At 33.1% G+C, this 19,274-nt stretch overlaps 1 long non-coding RNA gene across 1 annotated transcript in view; it reads left to right on the top strand.

The window, feature by feature from the left end:
- The window catches only part of LOC142328145 (uncharacterized), a 136,302-nt gene extending 117,414 nt beyond the window's left edge, over positions 1-18,888 (top strand). The window contains exon 3 of the long non-coding RNA XR_012757200.1: positions 18,826-18,888. This is a non-coding gene — a long non-coding RNA (uncharacterized LOC142328145). The remainder of the gene's footprint in view (positions 1-18,825) is intronic.
- The last annotated feature ends 386 nt before the right edge of the window (positions 18,889-19,274 follow it).

Genomic DNA, 19,274 nt, shown 5'->3' on the forward strand with positions numbered 1-19,274 from the left:
TTAAATTACATATACACAATTTGTTTTTTTTTTTATTGAAAAGTTCATAGAATTTTATTTCATTAATAATTTCTGATATTTTTTTCTTTTTTTATTATTAAATTATTATTCATTGTAAACATTTTTTTTTTTTTTTACAGAGGTTAATAATTATTAATAAATCAATATAATTAAAAAAATAAATTAGGTCGGATTCGACAACCGATGTGCCTTCCCCTTGTAAAATCCAATGTTTGCTTCCTTGTACGAAGTAAAGTAAATATTATGGTCGCGAAAAATTTCGGTTTTCAGATTTCAACGGAAATATCCATTTTGACCACCCTTGAATCCATTACGACTAGTTTTGGCGTGACGTCTCTTCGTATGTATCTCGCATAACTCAAAAACGATTAGCCGTAGAATGTTGAAGTTTTGGACTTAGGACTGTTGTAACATCTCTTTGTGCACCTACCCCTTTTGATTGCAAATGTCTTGACCAAAAATGCTCAAAAATTCAAAAAAGGTTAGATTTTGGACTTTCTCTTCAATGCAGTAATAAGTTCTCATTGAGAGCTTTTCAACGATGCATAAGTGGTACTTATTTTCATTGTTTCCAGAGTTATAGCTAAATAAGATTTTAATTAATGAAATATTTGGTCTTATAAGAGGAAGGAATATACATTTTTTTTTTTTCAACTTAAATATATAGATTTATTAATAATTATTAATGAAAAAAAATCTGTGATTATGAAAAAAAATCGGAAGTTATTAGTGAAATAAAATGTTATGTTCTTTTCATTTTAATTCAATAATTTTACAGAGGGTAATAATTATTAATAAATCAATATATTTATATTAAAAAAAAAAATAAATAAAATATGTATTTGAAGTCGGATTCCAACCGTTGTATGCATGGTTACGGATGCGACGTTCTCAGTTACGCCTCATAATTATTTGAGAGACGTAAAACAAAATTAATATGTAAACTAATATAAAATGCCGATACGGACCCCACAAAGAAAGTGATGCATTGCGGTGTCCACCACAATGCGATTGTGTAATTGTCCACTTTATTAAATAATCGGAGGATCGTACCTCACTTTCAAGTGAAATAAGTTTAAATGAAGTGCCGCAAAAATGGTGTATATGTAATTTAATAGGCGTGCAAGGAAGTACGCCTATAAAGAGGAATCTTGGGCGAGTAGCAACACTGCAGCGGCGAGTGAATATACGTATTGTATCCGCTTACAAAACAGTGTCTAAAAACGCTGTTGAAGTGATAGCGGGGGTGCCCCCTATGAGCCTTCGTGTCCTCATTGTAGAGGAGAGTACTACATGGCGGTGTATCAAGAGGTGAAGCCCGCAGGCAAACATAGTTGGACAAGAACAGGTAGCTGGACTAAAAGACTTATCCCCAGGTCGGTTTTGGGTTAACAGGCGTCACGGGGAAGTAATTTTCCATCTCTCGCAACCGTTAAGTTGCGACTCTCCGTGATTCCATTGGAGCCTATTTCCACCGGTTCGGCAGAAGAACAACATCTGAATGTCGCTATTATAATGGCATTGATGCTGTTGAACATTCTATATACTTGCGCTGTACATGTGATGAAGTAAGGCAACCTCTTGGAACGAGTAGATTGACTCCGGAGAATACAATCGAGTTCATGTTACAGGGTAAACGTGAACGGGAGATTGTTGTCACGATCAAAAGGATTATAAAGACCAAAGAATGTGATGCCAGGGAATCGGTGTAGTCTGTAGGGACTCACAGGGGCAGCGCCCTGCTATGAGAGGGCGGTTCGCTGAAGTGGGTCGCCCTTGATGACTGACCGGGGACCCCTTGAGTACGTGGGAAAATAAAAGACCGAGACCCGGCCGGATCCCTTCCTTGGGGAGGGAGTACAGTTAGAGGCAGTGGCAACATAAAAGACTAGAGTCCTGGCCTACCCGATGAGCGACTTCTGTAGGGCAAGGCATAGCCGGATCCTGCGGAGTCCCGGGAGGTTAGAGGCGTAGCAACCGCTGAGGATGCGCAATGCTCAATGCTGGTCCGTACTCATTGACAAGGGTAAAAAAAAAGAAGTCGTGCGATGTCCACATCAGATTTTTACATTCGTATTGGATAGTAGCAGATTTCTTATTTCTCATAAAAATTCTGCTCGGTCGTGCCTATCCGTTTTTGATGCCTGTGTTATTCGTCATTGTCCTCGTTTTTTGCCATATTTACCTTTATGCTACATTTATTTTATCGTTATTAAAGTCGGATTACGTACTTATCCGACAAGAAATCCTCACGTTCAGTGTCCTTTTAACTCATTTTGGTTTTTACCAGAATAACGATGTCATCACCGTATTTTTGCACGTTTATTTTCTTCCCAGATAGTTATTCCACTGTCAAAACGTTTCTTAGATTTCTGTGATATTTTCTGTACAAGTTTTGAAGTCGCGGAGACATGTTTCGCTTCTTTTTGGATTCCCGTTCATCTTTTACTCATCACTACTGTTTGATTTTTTTCAGATTATTTATAAGCTTTCTTTTTTCTTCAAATCCGAATTTTTCTAATATTTAAACATCTTAATTCAATTATCTCTCCTGATCTACCGATACCGTATACTCGTAAGTTGCTGCTTTATTCCTTCTTAGTCTGCTTTCAGATATTAATCTGATAACCGGAATAGTTTCTACCTTGTATTCATCTTTTTCCTTCTATTCATTTATCTGTAATACATATCGCATTTACAAAAATAATACAATTCTTATGATTATTTGTTGTTTAATAAATGAAATCGGGCCAGTAAGAGTTTTATAACAAATTTTTATTTATTTTTTTGATTATGTGGAACGCTTAAACATTGTTTATTATCTGTTGTATATCTATTGTTTATTTCATATACTTAACATGTATTTTTTAAAGAAAATTTTATATTAATAATAGATTTTTATAATAGCAACGGTAGTGTCTTATCTTTTTTACTATCGGTATCGTTTATTTAAAAACAGTTTTATTGATATTACAGAAATTTTTGTTTTTTAAGCGGAAGAAACGATATCTCTCTTACAGTTCCTCCAGGAATTACTGTTTAGGTATTACGTCAGAGGATGAATGAGGATAACATGTATGGGTATAAATGAATCGTGTAGTCTTGTACAATCTCAGTTCGACCGTTCCTGAGATGTGTGGTGTTAATTGAAACAAAACTACGAAAGAACACCGGTATCCACGATCTACTATTCAAATCCGTATAAAATAGCTGCCTTTACTAGGACTTGAACTCTGGAACTCTCGACTTCCAAATCAGATGATTTCGGAAGACGCGTTCCCCACTAGACCAACCCGTGGGTTATGAAAGAAATGATATCTGCGAGACTCTTACTCTTATGTTTACAATTTCATTGTAATTTTTTTTTTATATGACTGCGTTTTTTTAGATTATTCTTTAATTTTTTTTTATCATTTACTGATTTTATCTTATGTTATTATTAAAATTGATTGCCTTAGAACAATGAATTTGCCGGCCAGTATTTTTTGTTGATAGTCATATCATTTACTTCAGACCATATGTTTCCTTTTTTAATAAAAGTAGTATAATGACCTTTAAGAATCGAAAATCCATGATGTAATATTGGAAATTACGTTGTAAGTGTAATCCTCTATTTTTATCGTTAAATTCGATTTTACCAATCGAATTTATTTCTGTTTTATTTATTATTTTTTTAAAATAAAACTAGTATATTCTCTTGTAAACTAATACTTTTATTTTTTTTAAAGAAGCGGTAGGAATTTAAAAAAATATTTCTACTTCTGTACTTGCATTTACGTAACAGCATTTACTAGTACAACAAGCTGTAGTATATATTTTTTTTAAATTTTATTATTTCAAGTATATTATCAAGTTTTTGTACGCTACCTAGTACTAGTACTAGGTAGCGTAATACTAGATAGTACTAGGTCTATCAAGTACTGCTATCTTACGGTGCGATTTGTAAAGGTACATTAAAAAAAAAATATGATATGTTCGAGTCCCGCGGTTCATCCGATGGAAAAATAAATTGTCTTAACAAAATTCGAGGTATTCTTTATTATTAATCTAATTGACCTGAAATATATTGTTTTCACTCTTATTTTTTACCCATTTTCATTTAACTGTTAGGTTAGGTCATGTTTAGAACTGTAAACGTAGTTCGTTGACTCCGTCGCCTCTTAACGACGAAGTTGAACTCCGTGATAAATGGGAAAAATTAATTTTCTCTTTATATTTATTATTCAAGATTAAGTATCCTTTCTTTATGTAGAATGAAAAACAACCAAATCTTTCTAAAAAGAAATTTATATATATATTTAATGAAATTTTTCATACATTATAATCCTTATTATTATTATGTCTTAAGAAATTGAGATGTTTAATGTATAACGCTGAACCGGACTAAGGCTATTTAGGACCTTGTACTATTTTAATACCGATTATGTACTTGGTCATTATATTTTATAGTCTGTGTAGAATAAAACCGTCTGAAAAATTAACTTCGGTGATTCTAAAGTTTTAATAGTGAAATTACACAAAAAAAAAAAGCTTACCTGTTGCTGAGTTTGAATTTGTATAAGACTGCGGCTTACTTCAGTTAAAAAGAAAAAAATTACGTATATAACTCCTCATAAAATTTTAATTTTTGTTTTATTAAAACATTTTTCTAACTTTATTACAATTCTTTATAAATCAGCAGTCATGTAAGATGTTGAATTTTTTTATACATTTTTCTCGAAAGAAGTACATTAGCTAATAAAAATTGCAACTTATGTATACGGATGTACATAGGTATTTTCTGTATCTTCAAAACGGATGTACAAATATTCTCGAAATACGTATCAAATTATTCGTTGTAATTTTATAAGTGATGTACTGGGCAGCTCACGTGACGGTTTGAAGAAAATTAAGCATTTTTTCTTCAGTTTGTTAAATAATTATCTCATTAAATGGAATATCAGAGTTCTTGAATTTTTTTTATTCTAAAATACCTATTATGTATTAAAATTTAACGACAGTATTTTACATTTATAATTTCATTAATTTTTTAACATGAGAACATTAATTAAAAAATTTATTGAAATTTTAAAAGTAGAATTTATGTAAAGAAATTTTTAAAAAATGTTTGTTATAAGCAAAGAAATAACATGTATATCAAAGCGACTGGTTGTTCTGTAATCATCAGACCTCGTTCATTTTGCAAAGCTTTTAACAATGAAAGCATCCGAGCGATGCTGATTTAAAACAGGACCTTGATTCGGTTATTCAATAAATACGATATAATTATTGATAAAAAGTTTATTCTATTTTGAATTTTCATGAATTTAGAATCAAATTTTTGTCTCGTACACTGAAAAGTCTCAATTCTGCCATCAGCCATCACACGCTGCTATTTTTCTTTTCTTTTTAGGAGCCGTCCAGTAATTAATTATTTAAATGGGAGGGAAATTAAAAAAAAATAAAACTAAACAGTATTATAGGAATTTTATAAATTAAATTGGTTAAATGTAGCTAACTTATCAAATTAAAATTGTACAGATTTCATAAAAATTCACATATTTGTTTAAAAATACAGTACAGATTCTTTTAAATTATCATCCTTTAAATTTCATTTTTACTTTTCAAAATTCGGATAACATTTATATTATTCTGTGATATACCTTGAGTAATTCTTTAGAAATGTGTAAACTAAATTTATTAAATAAGAATTTCCTATTGAAAAATTAGTAAGAGACGTAGACGTATTTTTATCGGAACGGTTTTAGCAATTCCAATATATATTAGCACGTAATTTCCTTTTCTTTCTTGTTGTATTATTTATTTTAGAATTAATAGAAAAAACTAATCTATACATACAAGTGTTTAATAACAGTTTCAAGAATTCAGGGGACGGTCCCACGCATCGAAATAAAGAAAAAGTTTTACATCAGCATATGTTGTCTGGTAACGCTTAGTTTACTGACTATCCGCCATTTTCTATTTTTAACATAAAAATATATTTCTCAAGAGCGTTAGGGATTATGTAGAGATTTACTTCTTTCAATCCGTTTCAAAATGGCGGCCACGTAAACGTTTTAATCGTTAATATCTTTGCAACTGCTGGTTTATTTAAATTTGATGTTATTACAAAAAAATGTTAAGCGTTTTACGAAAAAGAAAATGATCTCTTTTTTATTCAAATCCGTTCATAAATAACAGCAGAAATTCTTGAAGCTAGTAGCTAGATAAAAATACCAGTTTTCATTTTCTCCCGAATAAAATTTAATAACTCGACACGATCTCGACTGAATATATATATGCAGTTGCGAAATTTTTTTAACGGTCGTAATTTAGTACGGTAATAATTTAGACATTATCGTATTATGTAAAACGTTGTAGGTTTATTAATTGAATTAATTATATCGTCAAGGCAATTTATACTAATAGAGACGATTGAATGTACTTGATCCGGGGTGCGGTCTTCTCTCTGGCATGTGGCATGCGGCCGTGGTTGATGTATTGATGCGCAAGGCGATGAAACCATCTCGACGTCGGCTATTCGTAGCACTATCTGTAACCGTACATTACAGAGTAGTAGCGTGGAGAACGGGCGGTTAACTTCTGCCGGCCACCCAGTTTGTCATTAACCGTTCGTGTTTCTTCCTCTTCACTTTTTTCTCGTATACGTTTTGCCGTTTCTTTTTATAATTGCTTTCTCTGTCTATGTCGTTTTCTTCCTTACTAGTAGTTTTTAATTATATTAATTCATTTATTAAGTATAATGATATATCTTCATCGTGCAAAGATTGAAAAACGATCGATCATTTACGTTTATGTTTTTACTCAGAATATTGAAGGTTGATGTCACTTAATTTTTATTCCATTAAAATGTATAGTTTTATTATTTCTAGTTGAATTTTTTTTTTTTACAAGAAGGCTGTTGGAATGAAACGGGTATAAGAGTTACTCTACGATAACGGAATATTAAAGCCCTTTCTTCGTTGTTCACAGTGTTTTTTCATGTTCTTTATTGCATATTGCAGATTAATGACACGGTTGGCGTGCACATGTTAAAAAGAAGGTATACATTTAATTAAATTACGGAAAGTAACGAGTCACTGCTCGAAGATTTAATCCTGAAAGGCCTATTTTGCGATTAATGTTATCTAAACTTACAATCTTAGTTTTTTTAGAACTGCAGAATCTGACTTACTTCCTCAGACTCGGATAGCAAAAGGGGATTCAAACGATTTTTTTTGTGTTTTTCTTGTGTGTTAAGTCCATTCTATTCTCGGAACAGATGCTTAGCTTCATCAATCGGTTGAAATAATTTACAAATAATTTTGCTTACGTACATATAGAGTTTTTAAATGAAATCAAATTACACCTTGTTCGATTAAAAAACGAAAACATTCGTAAAATTTTCCGTATTTATTCACACAGTTAGTTATTTTTCAGATCACACGTTAGTTTATATCTTTGACGTCGAGATCGTCGGATCTTACAGTATGCGATTTTTTTTTTTTGGTTTAGGGCTTGTATTCTACAAGGAATTTGAAGAGTAAAGTATTCGTCGATTCATTCCGCGAATAACTAACAATTGAGGTGTACAAATAGTCACGAATGATTCTGAGACAGAGAATAGTATCGGCAAAACGAGGGAGTACATCAGTATCCCGTCAAGACTGTTGTTAATAAGCCATTGCGGCTACGCATGATAGTTTATGATGTACCATGGGATTTAGGTGAGGAGGGCTTTGTTGACGCCATTCGAGTTCAAAACAAAATTCAGATTCAAATTCTTTTATTTCTTTCACTTACAAAATTAATAATTAATGGAGTTATCCTAATACTAATTATAATTGTACTCCAAGGTTATATATTCGTAGTCTGGAACCAATATTAACATTGTTTTATAATACAATTTAATATTCATTATTTAACTTAACTTAATCATACTTAATTTAACATTGTTTTATAAAACAATTTAATATTTATTACTTAATTTATACGGTTTATAATCGGAAGTGAGTTTTGTAAAAGATGAAAGATTAGGTGTCCACAAGGGTCTTGCCCGTTTTGTGGCACCATCCCTTTTATACTAATCTGTTTAGTTAGAGTAAGGGGACAGAAAGGAAACAGTTTTATCTTATATAGGAGAATTAGTTTTGTTCCAATTCATGATTTACTCTGGTGGAAACTTATCTTTTCTGCAGTTAAGTATAGAGAAGATTAGTCGTCGTCAAATAGTTACGTATACTAATAATAAAACTTTCATCCAGTGCTACCCATTTAGTTATATATGTGTAAAAAATCTATTACTATGTTAAGATCAATAGTATAAAGCATTATAATTAATTATATATATTATCATAAATCATGTATATTATCATTACATGGAACATACTTTCAGCGTCATCAGTATTAATTAGTCATCGTCTTAATAGCTTTAAGAAAGTGTTTAGGTTTCTACTCGTGTTTATACCATAAAATCTAGGAGCAGTACTTGTAAAGAACTTCATATAACTCGTCTTATGTGCTCTAGGAACATATACATTCCTTTTACTTCTATGTTCGTACTTTGTTATCATACTATCTCTATGATCACTTCTGATAAAGAATGTTTTCATTACTTTATAAACATAAAAATAACGTGGCTGTAATATAGATAATTCCCTAAATATTGTCAAAGAATGGTCCGTAGTTCTTTTTTTACTTATCATTCTAACGAATTTTTTTTGGATTTTGATTATGGAATCTAAATTTGTAATATAAGTTCCTCCCCGACAGCTGATGCCGTAGTCTAGTCGACTACGCGCAATAGCAAAATAAAGTTTCTCGTGGTTATTTTTGGGGATAGTTTGTTTAAAAAATAAAATATCCTAAGATAGCTTAATAATTTTTGCTTTACTAGCGCAGTATGATTCTTCCAGGTTAGACCACTATCTAACACAATGCCCAAGTATTTACAAACATCACGTTGTTCGATCTCACTACATTCTAAAGAATGGGATTTATTTATCACACTTTTTTACATTTATATTTTATTGTAAGTGGTAATTTTTCCCCCTAAGCAGAAGTTGATATACCAAGTTTTTTCAACGCTTAAGATCATATAATGATTTGAAAACCATAACCCCAGTGCGTCCAAATCTGATTGCATGTCCTCAGCCACTTCTATCCAGGTGTTGCGGACACAAGGCAGTATCATCTGCAAACGCATATACATTACCTTTAAGCTGGGCCGAACAAACACTATTTTCATATATTATGAATAGTATGGCTCCCAATACGGATCCTTGTGGGACTCCATATTGTACCCCAACAAAATTACTTAAACCCTTTTATTCTCGCCCACTGTTTCCTGTTGATCAGATAGCTCTCAAACCGATCAAATGAAACACCTCTAATACCACTCAACCACAGAATGCGTAGAAAGACATTGTGGTCTACACAATCAAACGCTTTTGTTATGTCTAAAAATAGACCGCTCACACATTTCTTATCATTTATGCCCTGAAATACTTGGGTAGCGAATATTAAGAGCGCCTTTTCTTTCAGTATTGCTCCCAGCCGTGAATCCATATTGGTTTTTACTAAAAAAAAGAAGTTTTATTGAGGTACGATATTAATCTGTTCTTCATACATTTCTCATAGATTTTAGAGAAGATAGAGAGATATTGATCTATATTGAGTAACAGAATTTTTATCTCCTTTTTTAAAGACTGGTATTACTACTGCTTTTTTTAAAGCGTCTGGAAATTTCCCAGATTGGAGGTTTATATTTACAAGAAAGGTTAAGACATGTGATATATGATCTACCGCTAATTTAACTATTTTTGAGCTTATTCCATCAATATCAGGGGATTTATTTTTTTTTTAGATTTTTGATAATATTTTCAATCTTAGCATTAAGGACAGGCTCAAGGAAACATTGATAACACTAAATATACACCAGAGGAATTTAATAAGCTTTTTAAAATAGCCTTTCGGGTTGAAAGGATAGATAGCAGTGAGGTAATTACGTTATTGACTGCGAAATGGGGTTGCGGAAAGCAACCCCATTTTTTGTAGAGAAAGGACGTTTGTTTATAGATTTTTCGATCCTGTTGGGTAAAAGATTAAAGGTGATTCGGTGTTTTCGATGTTAAAGGTTGGGGCATGCTACTAAATCATGCAAAAAAAAGAGCATCATAGCAAAGATTATTTGGTCAATAAAGAAGTGGGTCTACCTATGTGTATAAATTGTTCTCGAGTAGGGATTTGTGCTTTTAGTTATTTATGTTTATGTATGTGTTTATGTTTACGATAATGTTTTGGTTTTAGTGTTTCGGTGTTAATTTAATAATTATTGTATGTTTTTATGCTTTGTTGGATTTCAGGTGTGTGTTTTTAGGTTTTGTTTTGTTAGTTTATAGTTCGTTGTTTTAGTGTCTCGCTCAGAGTTACGTGTGGGATCCGTTTTTTCCCGTTTCCGGGTAGGTGTAGGGTTAGTTATCAGCTCGATCGAGACGGTCTTATTAAGATTATAAAAGTACTTGTTGAGGTTAACTAGGCTAGTGTAGTACACCGATGGGAATGTCATTCCTGGCATTCGCATCGGTGGCATCCTGACTGGGGCAATGACTGGAAGATGTCTGTTGTTTAGGTACTGAAGGTGGCCTCCGGTAAAGCCTCTCAGGGCTAGGTACGGAAGGGAGTGGAGTTGCGATCGTAACGCCACGGAGGGTATCTTCCCCGTTCGATCAAGGTGATGATCCATTCCGCTAAAAGTTGACCTCGAACTAAAATTTCGTCAAGAAGTTAACCGTAATTCCTTTGGATATTACGGTATGTCGTACGATGGAAAACATGTAAGTTTTTCGACTCTGAAAAACGTGTAAGTGGAAAAGGTTGCCAATTTCAGGGTGTTTAGTATTCAGAACTTGGGAATATTCTAAAGTATAGTTAGCTGCTATTAAATTAACTGTTAACTGTTAATTGCCAACCTCCGTGGCGCGAGTGGTAGCGTTTCGGCCTTTCATCCGGAGTTCCGGGTTCGAATCCCGTCCGCTCATGGCATTTTCACACGCTAAAAATCATTCATATCATCCTCTAAAGCAATACCTAACGGTGGTCCCGTAGTTGAAGAAAAAACTGTCAATTGTAATAGCTACGTTTTTAATTTAAAAAAATAAAGGAATTATTATTAAGTTTTTAAAATCGTTTTTTTATTTTAGCTAACCGGTTATGTTATTCTGTAATCTATACTCTTCACCTCAGCTAAAATCAAAAGTCGACTGGGATTGAACCAGATATATATTTCAAGGCCAGTTATTGGTATATTTTAAATTAGATTTACTTGCGATAAAAGGTAAGCGTTTATTCTTACGGTCCTGTTTATTATGATGTTAACTTCCCTTAACAACTTCAACATATTTCTTACTTTCATTATGCTGTTCTTACTTTCATTATTTTTGTGACATGAACGTTTTGTGTCCCTATACTTAAGTGAACTATTTTATTGATTTAAATCCTAATTTCATTTCGAAATTTTGCTTTCTTCATAATTTTTTTGCGATTAATTCACCATATAAGCTAAGCTTGAATCTTGTGTACGGGAATATGAAATGGTAATTTTGTAAAATATGAAAAATGCCACGCCTGACCGGGATTTGAACCCGGTGACCGCCGGATGAAAGGGTGAGATGCTACCACTCCGCCACGGAGGTCGGCAATACTCCAGGCGTTGCCTTTTACAAATTTTACCTTATCCGATCCTATATTATATACCGTTTTATCATTCATTCAAAATTTTGCCTTATCCTTACATGCTTATTTTTATTGTTTTATTTTAGATAGTTTAGTTTTATTTTATTAATGCGATACATTTATCTATTCTTCTATTGTTTTATGTGCTGTGGACGGCAATACTAAAACTGTTTTCACTTTTAAAGTTACAAAAGTGCAGTACAGCGTATAAAATTTGCTAATTAATATTTCCAGTTACAGGCCACTCCTGTATGCGCTGCTTGGTAAGAGTATTTTCTTAAATTAAAAAAAAAAAAGATAAAGACATAATTATGCAGCCGTTAAATTATGTAAGTTCTGAGTAGGTAATTTGTTGACTTAGCTTCGGAACACTGTCTTGTATAGGATTTTAAATTAGAAGCCGGTAAAACGGTTAAGGTTCCAGGTAAAATTCAACCCTCCAAAGGAATAATCATTGAAAAAGTAAAAGTAATACGGTTGTGTTAAACGTTGAAGTGTCCTAAGATCTCATACCGGCAGTACAGTGAGATTTTTAACTACTGCATGTTTGCCTAACAATGCAAATTCCGTTATTGAAAGATGTGACGATCAAAGAAGAAAAGTTAACAGATATTGAAAACTATTACAAAACATTATAGTAAAAAGTGAGAACAATATAAATATTTTATTTACTAAAAATTTATAATGAATGACATGTGTCTGGAAGAACACTGGAATCACAGAATTTGAGTTAAAGAGATACGAATTGTTTTTTGTTTTTTTTTTTTAATCTGGACGTTTTAATAAAAGTATTACATTTATAGTCCAATTTCAAAAATAAATCACTAGAAACTGTTTCTAAATTTCGTATTTCTTCAAAACTTCGTAACCGACAATGAATTCCATATTGAAATATCCAAATTTAAATTGACTGTAAAATAGAACGATTCAAAGTTTATGCACGTTATTTTGTTCAATGAAATAGGAATTTTTACTTTAATCATTTCGTATCGGGTTTATAAGTTTTGCTATTCTGAAAAATTACAGTGGATTAAGCTACTCTTCGTAACTTATAACTTAAAATTACTTTTTGTAACTGTACTACTCAATTATCATGCATCGATCGACAGAAATGTATTTGCAACAGATTGCTTTAAATTCAGATACTGAATAGTGTGTTGTAAATAGGCTTCTTTCAAGAAAACTGCTCCGTCGATATCTTTCGTTGATGTACTATATTTTAACGGAAATTTAAATCGTTCAGCCGACCGTCCACTAGAGATAATAAAATATGTTATTATTCCGATTACTAGCAATAATATTAAACGTGTATTGTACATAAATGTTCGCAGCTTGATAGTAAGAGGTCAAGACTAGTAATTAATAAAAGTAACCGGCTATTTTTGATAGTTTACTCTTGAAGCTGTGCTCCTCTATGTTTGTCTGTTGAGCTGTTTTAGAATAGTAAAACTCCGATGGAATGCAGGTCATGTGCCTTCTCGAATAAATTGCATTCCACGGTTGAAATTTTATCGCTTATAAAATTGTAATATTCGGAAGCATATTACGTGTTTGTTAAGATTCCCCTTCCATCATAGTTATACGATGCGATACGTAAACTATTTTTAATCCCGCTTTGTTAACAAATTATCTTTAGCTCGTGCGTCTCCTGTTATTGTCGTAAAATTTGATTTTTTACGTCGTGTTGTTTATTTTTCTTTCTTTGCAACAATTTACTTTTATACTTAGAAAGTTTATTTGTTTAAGACGTAATATTTTTTTTTTAGCTGAAGTAAATTAATGCAAAGCTAAGTTTTATTTTTCTAACGCTACTAGGTTATTCTGTTTGTAAGGAGTATTATTTTACATGTTAATTTCCTAGTCATTATTACCGAAATTAACGTTATTTAGTATCTTTCTGTTTTTAATCGGGTACATCTATCTGGCACGAAATACTAATTGATAGTTGCTTCCGAAAAAGTCTCGCTTATTCTTAAGAATAACTTGCCTCTCGTACCAGGCTTACTAGGGAAAATTATGTAATTATCACGTTATTTAGTCGCGATTATACTATTGTATATCAACTTGCCAACGCTACAATCGACACCCTTTGTTTATTACATGCTGTGGAACGGGCTCTACTGAACAGTATTACTCTCAAAGAAAACATCTCAGATCAGTATCTCTTCTATTTCAAGTGTTTTATTTACGTTTGTTAAGTCTATAGGAAACACCGGGGTGGATTTGAATAGAAGAATTTAATTTTTAGTATAGAAACAACGCGTTACGCTTCTTTAATCGATATGGATGTTCTTTAACGTCTATTAAAAATAAGTCGTATCGACTGAATTCCGTAAAACATTTTACGTTGTTTATTTTTATGTTTTTTTTTGTTTTTTTTTTGTAATTAGGTCTAACCAAAATTAATTTAGAATTTTTTTTTATCTATTAATTTTTATTACGCAATTTATCTGATGATATCAAAACTTTACCATGCGGTTGTATTTATCTTTAATAAGAAGAAAGGGAAGGCTGGCTGTTGAGATAAATTGTTTTCCTTTTTAACTTTTCTAACCGGTTCATTTAGTTTTGTTTAAAATAAACGTAGGATGTGTGTATACATGTTAGTTTGGTTTAAATTATAATTTTTATAATGAACCTTTTTTTCTACAATAACTGCTGTTTACTCTTTGCTTTTATGTATATAATTTATTCATAACTTATTTAATAGGCCGCTTGTGTTTTCTAAATTACCCTCAATTATAATGTTAAGGATACCGCATCGAATAAGGTTAGTGCATCATCAAGCGTTTCACATTTATACACCGTAGTGTGTATGTTGTGTTCTGTAGTGTAGCATAGCGTAAGATACGTAAAAACTATACATATGTTACTTGGTTGGCCATTTCTTTTTATTCGTATTTGGTATCGATCTGCTTATGGTTTTGTGTAAATTAGTTTATTACGTACTATACTATGCACGATTGTATTTTCTTTTAATTTTTAATTATGTTTGTATATGCATTGTAAGATCCTTGGCCTTATTAAATACAATAAATTATCTATACTTTCATATTATTTTATCCTATCGATTACTTCTTTATCTCCTTTCTTCGCACTTTAAAAACAAAAAAAAAAACATCGAAGATTGCACCCAGATAGCAAAAGGGTAGGTAAGAGCTTTGTATAGTTCGAGAAGAGGCGTATTCATAACGCGTGACAGTGTCAATCTATCGTTTTATATCCAGTAGTAAGTGAGAATTATTTTATGACAAGCTTCTCCCTGCGTGCCTACGGCACGCCCTCCGCAGCTAGGCCCTACGGGTGGGTTTTCCTGATGGGTGGCGTCTCGGATTGGGACTATTGGATGTCGAAAATTGATTACCTCTTCATTCCAAGAACTAAAATACACTTTACTGGTTCTTATTGCCTAGCGTGTACAATTTGTATTGTCGATTTTCGGTTATTGGTCATTTTTCAAGCTACTGCTACTTTTGGTAATTTCGGACGTAATAATAATTAGTATTTCTGAGATTTCATACGCTTAGTAAAAAAAAAACCTTATCACTTCTTAAAGAAAAAGTGATATTTAACGATATTAGAATAAGAATTCCCTTAAAAGAAAAACTACACGTAATTCAGTCAGAGTACTCTGTAATCGGCTCTAAATAGATCTATAAAAATATATAACTTATAAAAATTCAGTATTAATTAATAGTAGAAAATATGAATTTATAAGGTGAATTAAAGCATCAGTATTAATAATAAAAAACGTGTTAGCAGTTCTTTTTTTTAAAAATTAAAATGAATATGAAAATTAAATGAAATCATAAAAGGATGATGAAGGATGGACAGAAGAAACAGTTTTCCAGTGATAATAAAATTCAGTAATTATTGTTTTGGTTATACGGTTACTTTTTAGTTCATTATTTTATGAAGAAAAACAATCGCATAAATAAAAAATATGTTTTTGATATATATTTCACACTCATATATATATATATATATATATATATGGAGTATAGAAATAAGTATATTTTACAAGTATAAATAATAACGAGTACAAGTAAGAAATATATAATAATACAAGTATACAGCTGACCACCACGAGACATGTACTAACTAATCGGGATTTTCCGCTAATGATCGGTACAGCCCGGTGCTAAGCTAAGAGGGATAGACACAAGACAGACACACACGCATACAAATGTCCTTTACTAGGGTAGGAATGGTTCTGCAGTAGTCCAGTTGCTAGGAAAGGGTTACGGGTTTATGGAAGGAAGGAATAACTAACTGTTGCGGGATAAAGTAGCGAATAGAGTTTTGTGTACCTCTTCTACCTTTTATTATAACCATGGTGTAACCGTTAGTTACTTGTCACCGGTTGACAGTATTTTATTCCCCCCACCACCTCTGCGCAAGTTTGAAGACGTCAAACACGGTAAGTCGCGCATAAAACAAAAACGCGGTCTAAATTTAAAAAAACTTACAGTAAGACAAAATATCCCGGCAATTGCGACTCCTCCGGAAAAGGGGACGCATTGCTCCCTCCTTATAGCTAGTGCCCCGTTGTGGCGTATTCCTGCTAGCCTATTAAAGAGTTAGCACCGAAAGGACTTCAGTGGACGGTCTAAAGGGGAATTACGTCGGGAGGACAGGCTTTATAAGCCTAGCCTTCCGCGGTCGGCCCAATGAAATGGGTTCGATAACGCTGGTTTAACAACGGATTGGAATGCAATTAAATCCGTCTTAAATTCACTAAAATAATAATAGACAAAACTTGAAAAATTAGATCCGAGATTAAAAAATAACCCTTTTAAAAACAAGCCCGATTAGAATGATCCAGCAGCAAGGGACTCTGTCCAGGTTCTGCGATAAAGTAGGGAGTAATAGACTCCTGCCAACTTTGCATTCCATTCCATTCCTCTGCGCAATGTGTTTGTAACTTTGATATACATTCAATACGTAAATTTTAGACCAGAACGCCAATCGTACATTTAAGTTACTACAGAGTGTTCAAAAAGTGACTCAAACTTACGGGAAAATGAGTAAGTTACAGTAGTTATTGAAAGTGTTCTCCAACATGCGATTCGCATTATCGAATACGACGTTACAGGCACTTAAACGCTTGCTGTAACGTTAGGAATTACAGCGATACATCGTTCAATTTCGTTCTGAAATTCGGAAACGGTCTGAAGATGAGTTTTGTAAGCAGCATCCTTAAGTTTTCTTCGCAAGAAAAAGTCAGGAGGGGGATAAATCAGGAGATCGAGGGGGCCACAACCGCTTAGAAATAACTGGTCCGTGAAAACACCGATCCAAGAAAGCGATAGTGTTGTTACCTGTATAAGCCGAAACTACGTGTACTCTAGCCGGTCTGCAAGTATAGTTTTTACAAATTGTTGCACCGTCTGTATGTAGCGCTCAATTTTCACTGTGTCGGGAAAGAACGTCTTGAAGATTCGCCTACGTGACATTACACACCCACTTTTTGTTCGTGCAGCTGATGATTTCCGTCTACGAAACGCGTGAATTCTGCGCATTGACGTATCTATCGAGGTGGAACCACGCCTCAATTCATAGAGTTCATCCCCAATTAGCGTTACAGGTGACACGAACCGTTGCCCTTGATAGAAAGCTACACGTTTTCCGTTGTCTGCAGGTAACAACTCGTGCACCTCACGGATTCTGTACGGATGCTCTTTAAACACTTACGCAATGCCGCGTGGGCACTACCAACGGAGAGACCAGACTGGCTAAATAGATGTCGCACAGACTTCTTGAACTAACAGAATACGCAGCTTGCACGTCGATCAACTTTTCTGGTATTAGTACTTTCGGTTGCCCACTTTTGGCCGACTCTGTCACATTCCCTGTCTTTTGGAACTTGTCGTACAGCCCCTTGACGGAGGATTTGTTTGGTGTATCGACACCGTACTTTTCTATGAAAGCATTTTGCCTCTGGGCATAATTGGCACATCTAATGTATTGGGAGACAACGAATATTCTCTGCTGTATTGTGTAACCCGTTTTCCTCAATTAAACCTGCAATAAAAGAAGGAAACATTCTTCCATAAGGTTGCGTCACTTTTTGAACACTGTGTACTACTATTCTATTTGATTCTAGATATTGTATTCGTTGTTTTCTATATATGATGTTATCTTTTGCCGCTTAATATTTATTCGTATGATTGATTTCTTCTATTCTTTTCTTGAATCCGTTGCTACGACATTTATTTCGAGCCGCCAATTCGATTCTCAGATTACGTTATAAATTTGGTACGGATGGGTTTAACAAGGAAGTAGATGTATTTAAATAAGTTATGAAATTTTCAGAACATTGTAGTCGTTAAAGAGATTTCTTATATTGTCCTTAGAAGTAATCCTATTTACAATTTTGAACGTTTCACATAAATTATTGAAAAGTGATCCGATTGTAAAATAATTTTTTTTTTTATACAAGGATAGATTTTATGCAACTAAGTCGGTCGGTTTATTATTTATGCCCGATTTTACCGGTTAGTAATTTTCCATTAGGCTTATTTTATGTTCCCAAGGTCGATAAACGGACAGCACCACATCGTACTAAGAATGCACTGACCGCTTGGCCTATACGTCCTCAAGAAAACCCAGTAGGGTTCTAATACTCGCAGAACCGTAACGGTGAAGAAAAAGGATTGTTGAACGATCAAAACGGGAGTACGGTTAGAAAAGAATATCCGGCCTCGGCGAAACGCAATACGAAACATCTATCCTCTCTCGCAGGAAAACTCTAAGCTCCCTTCCGGCAGGGGGTTTCATCCCCCTTACAAATCCTCGGGTACTTGGGAGGATTTTTTATCCGAGAGGATTTCGAATCGTTGGTTGCCCGTTAAACGGCAAAATGTGTTCTACAAAAAAAATTTGCTTTCCCTTCAGAAATTAAAGGGCCAAGATTTAGGATTAACCAGGGAAAAAAATCCCTCATAAAATTGTGTGAAAGTATTCAACTGAACGTATTCATGTGTCAAGCCAGATTCACTGGAGCTGACGTTGATGCTTATTATTATGATATTGTGTAAAAGAAAATTTTCCTGGTATTTTTTTAATATATTAATGTTTTTTCTGTTTCAGGTACGGAATTATCTTGATATGTTTCTTCATTTATTCCGCATACGAGCACCGAGGTTCTTTTAGGTATATATAATTTGTTGTATTTTGATACGGTAAAGGAGCGTAATTTTTAATAAAAAAAACCCTTCATATGTAATCTGGTGAATAAAATTTTCTCATTACGGATCACTTTAGTATTTTTCTGTTGCTCATAATGCAAAATTTCTGGGTGTTTTATCTTTTTTTTTTTTTTGATGATACATCGTGGATGATCAAATTTTGTTCGTTTGTAATAAACTCAAACCGCACTGTTTTACTTTGAAGCGTTTCAATTACACGCCAAGCTTGTCATCATTATTAAATATTACGCTTGTCATCTATATTTTCGTCTTTAAGAAAACGAGTTTTCAAGATACAAAAATGAACTGTCAGACTTTTTTTGTAGTCTATAGTTATGAATAATCTAGGAA

Source organism: Lycorma delicatula, chromosome 7 (assembly GCF_047948215.1).
Source record: "Lycorma delicatula isolate Av1 chromosome 7, ASM4794821v1, whole genome shotgun sequence".
In the NCBI taxonomy this organism is placed as follows: Eukaryota; Metazoa; Arthropoda; class Insecta; order Hemiptera; family Fulgoridae; genus Lycorma; species Lycorma delicatula.